The sequence below is a fragment of the Mastomys coucha genome, unplaced genomic scaffold (assembly GCF_008632895.1).
Source record: "Mastomys coucha isolate ucsf_1 unplaced genomic scaffold, UCSF_Mcou_1 pScaffold14, whole genome shotgun sequence".
Classification (NCBI taxonomy): domain Eukaryota; kingdom Metazoa; phylum Chordata; class Mammalia; order Rodentia; family Muridae; genus Mastomys; species Mastomys coucha.
In genome coordinates this window covers 15,352,256-15,359,408 of record NW_022196896.1, presented here as the reverse complement: position 1 = coordinate 15,359,408, position 7,153 = coordinate 15,352,256, and positions in this window count along the sequence as shown.

Genomic DNA, 7,153 nt, shown 5'->3' with positions numbered 1-7,153 from the left:
AATGATTTTCCTTGTTCTAGGAATACTTCAAGAAACCGTGATTAGATTAAGGTTTCACTTTTGGAAAGTTAAGGATTTTTTTTTTTTTTTTTACTTTCTAAGAAGTAAATTGGTAATTTTCGTACCTATAGCACTGACATAGAGGTGCTGTTGAGACAGAGAAGTTACCACAAATGTAACCATCATGTTGAAAGCATGACTTCTAGGATTTGAAAAAAAATGCCACTTTATGTTCCTTCTAGTAGGTCTTTAAAAATAAAGCAAGGAAGGAATATTCCTTTGCCCCTGGATAAAAACTCCCATTGGAATTTCCCACTCACTCTTGGGTAACGCGTTGGTATATGGGCTCCAGTTACAGTTAAGTTTTTGAAGCATTATCTCATGGCATCTTGGGACATTTATTTCACTACTTAAACTAAAACCACAATAAACTAAAAAAAAGTAATACTGCTTTGTGTTGATCAAAGATAAGACACAACGAGTGATTAAAATTCATTGTCCCAAACGTTAGGCTACTATTCTGGTCCTCTTTGAACGGTGGCATGCTCTCTGTTAGTTTGCCCCTTCATGTTGGGACCTACAGCTGACTCTCTCTGTTCCCATGTGCCTGTTCAGCATGGCAGGGAGAAGAGCTGAGGAGGCAAAGTGCTTTCCTTGTTTTTCAGGCTCATTTCGGGGGCTTCTTCTCTGAGGTTCTTAGAGTTTGGCCATGGCTTCTCTGCACTCCGTGTAGTCACCTGCCTCACCCTCGACGGAGCCTGTGTTATGAGTGCTGCAGTCAACCCTGAGGGTGGAGGAGTCTCACGTTGACACCAGAGTTACTGGGAGATTATTTATATACAAAAACAAAAGCAAAAAATAAACCATGGCCTGATAAAATAGCCAATGACTTAAGTTTTTAATGTCTCATTTTTATTGATTCTCTGGGACTTTTATATCATGTACCCAGTTACACTCACCTTCTAGTCCTTCCAGGTCTGCCACCCCCACATTTTAATGACATCCTCCCAAAATAGTAAAAATAAAAATAAGAAAAAAAAAGTCCAATTTGCGTGGTCAGACTCATAGTGGCCTGCTTAAATAGCATTGAGTTTTTCTCTTCCTGGATCCCTCACCCTAGAATCCATCAGTTGTGGAGAGATACACATCAGTATCCCTGTCACATGCTTTAAGAGTTCTCTTCAATGGCTTCCTGTCTAGGCTGTTATTTTTTGAGGGGCTGTGGGGGGGGGCGGGTAGTGGTTGTCTCAGAAGCCTTCCATGTGCCTCCCTCTCAACTGTACATCTTCAGTCACAGATATCATGGCAAAAGTGGCCTCGCTTCTCACAGCCAGTGGGAACATGGATCATGGACCTCCACATGGTTTCTGGTGAGGACACACAGCACAAACATGACTCCTGACTGAGGTAGGACCAGAGACTCAGACAATGCCCTCAGAGGCAACCTGGACAACGGGCATCAATAGTGCCTTGGGTGGCAGAGCAGGCTTCTCAGATCGTAATTGCTCCTGGCAGTAGTATGGCCCCCAGTGGCAGCATGACCGGTGGGCATCAACATGGCTTCAGGCATCAGCACAGACCATGGACATCTGAGTGGCCTTCAGTGATAACACAGACTATGGACACTAACACAAACCTCAGCTGCCCAGGACCACTGATCCAGGCATGGCCTTCAGTGGCAGCATGGATTTGGACACCACTATGGCCTTAGGTAGCAGTGAAGTTCACTTAGGACATTTGCCACAAACATCGATGCCAGCCAGCTGGCAGCTTCTACTGTCTGCTGTGCGTGTGGCAGAGCTGGCCTGTTATTATTATTTTTTTAATGTGCTTTCTGTGATTTCTTTGATAAGAATTCTTCACTGAATCCCGCTCTATCCCACGATGTATGGTCACACTCAGCTAGAAGACTTGAAATGTCTTGAGTTCTCGTTGCTATGCTCCTGTAGGGACAACAATGGGCTATGTAGCTCTTTGTATTGGCCTTCATAGTGCTATGATCAAAGCAATAAATAACTTGAGGGGAGAAGAATTTATTTGGCTCAGTATTTGGGGGTCTAATCCATCATGATGGGGTCATGATGGGGGCAGGAGTGGGTCACAGTGTTCCTCACATCTTTCTGGGTCAGGAAGCAGAGAGATGAGTGCTGCCATTTATCTGACTCATTCATTTCCCCAGCCTGCACTTCAGGGATGCTGTTAATGCCTCTGTCAGTCTAGCTTGAAACTGCCCTACTGAAAGTATACTTCAATAGTGCGCTAGACCCTTATTAATCCAATCAAGTTGACAATTAAAATTAACCACTGCAGATCCACTCCTTGTCAGTTTGACACCTTGATACATTCTTTAAACCATAATATCACACCCCCACCCCTAACGTCTCACATTTATCTTAGTTGCAAAATGCATCTGGTTCAACTCCACAAGATCATCATAGTCTTAATAGTTTTGGCATCATTCAAAATTTCTAAGTTCTCAGGTTGTACTTACATATTTACACACACACACACACACACACACACACACACACACACACACACACACCCCTGATGAAAAGGAAGGCCACAAGTTTGAAAGAGAACAAGGAGGAGTGTATGGGAAGGTTCAGAGGGAGGTAAGTGAAAGGGGAAGTGTATATTAATCTAAAAACAAAAACCAAAAACATAAAAAAATCTCAAAGTTCAAAAAGTACTACTAAAACTCAAGACAAACTCTTAACTGTGAGCACCTGTGAATGAAAACCAACCCAAGTTTCATGGTTGCAATAGACAACCACACAGGCTAAACATTCCAGTTCCAAAGAGGAATGCTGCCGTAGGGCCAAAGCAAGACTGAAGCACAGCAGGGAAAACACTGAGCCCTGTAACTTACTGTCTAGCTCCTGGGACCTGGGACGACATCATCAAATTCCAATAGGCTTGGGCAGCCCCACCTCTCCAACTGTTACCTGCAGTTACTTGGCCTCCGTTTTGAACCAGCTCCACTCAGTAGCTACATTTTTTTTTCAAGTGAATCTCCCACACATTTCTGTCATCTCTGATATCCTAGAGTCTCTGTGACACTTACACTGTATTTTCCCAACTTTACACAGTCCATTTGGAAGCTCAATTCAGAAATCCAACCCTTTCAGACAATGTCTGGTGGCTTTTCGAGAACTTGGTGCAAGTCTTCATGACTCTCATTTCTTTGTCTTGCATGCCTATAGAGATAGCATGATGAAAATAATGACCAGTTCTGATGTCAGACTGAGAAACGGTCTAACCTACATTGGCATCCACGCAGTTGTGTGGATACATGTGGGAAAGATTTCCCTAGGCAAGTGTTTTCCACCATGGTACCATGAAGTCTCTATATTTTCTGACATTTTCCATTCAGATGAATTTATACTTTGGAGTTCTTCATTGGTTAGAACTTGGAAATCAAGTCACTTTTCCTATTGTCCTAATAGAAGCTAAAGTCTCCCCTTACATGTACTACCCCTTAACAATTACAGCTAGTTTATTCCAACCCTACCCTCTCCTCACATTCAATTGGGTTCAAATCCCTTTTCTAACAAATCACACAGTTCATACATATTTGTGTCCCCATAAGTCAGGGTAAATTTAATAAACAATAAACAACAGCCAAGTCACAGTCTAGATTTTATGATGTCTTGAAACTTCCTCCATCAAATTGTCCCAGTACTCTAGAATTCAGACTTACTCATTGGTAGGGTATGGTCAGAATGCAGCCATCTTCTTTGCCACAATACAACATTTGGTCCATAGCCTAGGTTCCTGATAGAGTTTTGTTACCCTTTGAAACCTGGTGAGCTTGTCTCTCACCATAAAGTCGATGATAAGTCAAGCTACCACCCATAGGAGCTGAGAAGGTTGGTATAGAGTAAGGGACTAGACAGAAGGTATAGATCTTGTTAGGAAAGAGATATGGTATAACTATGGGTGGAGGGGGAAGACACTAACTAAATTTGGAGGGCCAAATGGGGAAGGAGAAGGGAGAAAGTGTTGTGGAAGGGAATGTAGAGAGAGATAGTTAAGAGTAAAGGGAATTTGAGGGGCAGTATAGAAGCCTAATACAGTAGAAACTTCCAAAAATTGTATACATCTATGAAGGTAATCTAAATGAAATCAAATAATTAGGGAGATAGACCCCCAACTGGCCATCTCTTGTCACCAAACAAAAATTCCAGTGTTGGGACTGGGTTACATCTAAACTGAGTTGTTGGTTAATAGGGCCCAACAGATGAGAACAGAGGCAGAGACCAGACATAATGTGGAAAGTGAAAGAATTTGGACTACTTAGCCCTAAATGGGATGTCTCTAGCAGATCCCTCCCTCCTGAGCTTAGGGAACCCGTAGGAATAGGAGACAAAAAGAGTGTAAGAGAGTTGGAGAACACCAAGAAAATGAGGCCCTCTAAGTCAACATGAACAATGCTCATATGAACCCACAGAGACTGATGCAGCAGCAGCATGCACAGGGTATGTACTGCAGCAGGTCCTTGGTGTATATATGATGGTTTCCAGTTTCGTTTTTATGGGATTCTTGAGTGTGGCGATGAATGCGACTCTGATTCCTCTGCCTTGTCTTGAGCCCTTTCCCTTGTCTTGTCCATTTTTGATGCGATAGCTTTTGTTTTATCATACTATACTTTATTTTGTTATATTTTTTCAAAAAATAAGTGAATGAATGTATGAATGAATGAATGAATGAATGAATGAAAATCTAGCCACTAGGGTAAAGATTAACAATTAAACTGTCAACTATACCTGCTAGGAGAGGGAAAATTCATTTTTCTCCAGTAGACTGATGCTTGATATAGCAACCCTTCCAGGACAGATCTCATGTTCAGGAGTAGCCAGCTAACGTATCATATAATGAACTCCACATATATTTGTGGTTTGTTTTTGTTTTTTGGGGGGAGGGAGGGTGTGGCTTTCTTGTCTTGTTTTGGGGGTATTTTTAGTTGTATTGGGTTTTTGCTTTTGAGAAAAAACTTGAAGTTGCATGGGTAGGGAAGGGAGAGGATCTGGAAAAACTTGGGAGGGGAAGAACATGATCAAAATATATTTGAATTTTAAAATCGTTTTAAATAATAGAAATATAATTAAAAGAAAAAATAATTAAACATTAAGAAGTTCAAAAGCTTTGTAGGTGCAGATATCTCTGTTATACCTCATATAAAAGCCATTGTATTCTAGCACCTTTCCTTCCCTGAGGTCCTATGCCTGGCCCTTCACTCTCCCTCAAGTCTTTCTGCTCCAACCGATCCATCTTCCTCTATAAAACATGTGCATACATGTACCCTCCCTGGCAAGGGATCTTCTCTATCTTGCGGAACACAATATTCTGTGCATAAAAGACTGGATGAAAGAAAACTGCTATTTTTAAAATTAGCCCACAGATATATTTTTCAAATAAAATCTGTTTCAGGTGAGTGTCTTTCTGCTCTCATCTCCCTTCTTCCCTTGTCCCAGATGTCTGCCTCCCTCAAAGGCCACTCTGCTTTCATTTCAAGTCATTTTTTGCCTGTTTCCTTCTTCTGCACCTCATTTCTCCATTTCTTAGTCTCTTTCACTGTTTTATCTTTTATTCATGTGCATACCCATCTATATGTGTATTCTACATATATACACTAATAAGCTAGGATACACATTCAGTTCTGTACTACTTAGTTTAGATCACCCCACTTAATAAAATACTCTTCACATTCATCCATGTATTGCATTCCACAATTTCATTCTCTTGTGCAGCTAAGTAACACTCCACTGTGCATGTGAGCCACCTTTCCATTATCCACTCATCTTGAAGGGCATCTAGGCTGCTTTCACAGTTTTGAATAGAGCATTTGCCAACATGGATGTGTAATTATCTCTTTAGTAGAATAGAGAGTCCTTTCAGCATGTATGAGGGAAAATAATCTTAATAAAATACTTGGCTTGAAAGAAGAGCATAAACCACCCAAATGGGGTTATTGCCTCTTTTATTCTTTAGCCTAAATTACTTAACATTTATTATTAAGTACATTTGGTTCTTTTTTGTTTTTTATTAGATATTTTCTTTATTTACATTTTAAATGACATCTCCTTTCCTGGTTTCCCCTCTGAACAAAACTCCTATTCCCTCCCCTCCACCCACTGCTCACCAAACCACCCTCTCCCCCTTCCTGACCCTGTCATTCCCCTACAGTGGGGCATAGAACCTTCACAGGACCAAGGGCCTCTCCTCTCATTGATGACTGAATAGGCCATCTTCTGCTACATATGCAGCTGGAGCCATTAGCCCCTCTATGTGTACTCTTTGGATGGTAGTTTAGTACCTGAGAGCTCTGAGGGTACTAGTTAGTTCATATTGTTGTTCCTCCTATGGGGCTGCAAACCCCTTCAGCTCATTGGGTCCTTTCTCTAGCTCCTTCATTGGGGACCCTGTACTCAGTCCAATGGATGGCTGTGAGAATCCACTTCTGTATTAGTGGGGTACTGTCAGAGTCTTTCAGGAGACAGCTATATATTAAGTACATTTGTATGTATACAGTATATGTCTCTGTACCTGTTTGTGTGTGTGGGCATGTACACATGTATAAGGGTTGATACAAGTGTGCACATATGTATGTGGAGGCCATGAGTCAATATCAGATGTCTTTCTCAGTGACTCTTCACTTTATCACTTTTCACTGAACCTGTGAATATAAACTTTCATTACTCATCTAGGTTGACTGGCCTGTAAGCTCCTGGGATTCACCTACCTCTATTCCTCAGCACTGAGATTACAGACAAACTGTTGTACCTAGATTATTATGTGGGTCTTGGGGATCCAAACTCAGTTCTTTGTGCAGGAAGCACTTTACAGACATGGCTATATCTCCTCACCTCCCCTTTCTCAGTATCTCTTCCAGCGAAAATTTAGGTAGGATTCCGGTCTTGACTGCCAGAGCTTATATTTAGGGATAGCAACTGGTATTTGATGATCTTTTCAACAAAATTAGCTTTGGTACCAGCCATGGAATTGCTAGTTTTCTCTCTTGCAATGAATAGAACAAAGGAAGTTTTTTCTAAGACCTTAAGATCTAGCATAGGCTTGCTGTGATCAATTTCCCTCAGATAGTGGCTTTTCCTGGGTGGCAGTGAGAAAGGAGATGATGGAACTGAGTTTC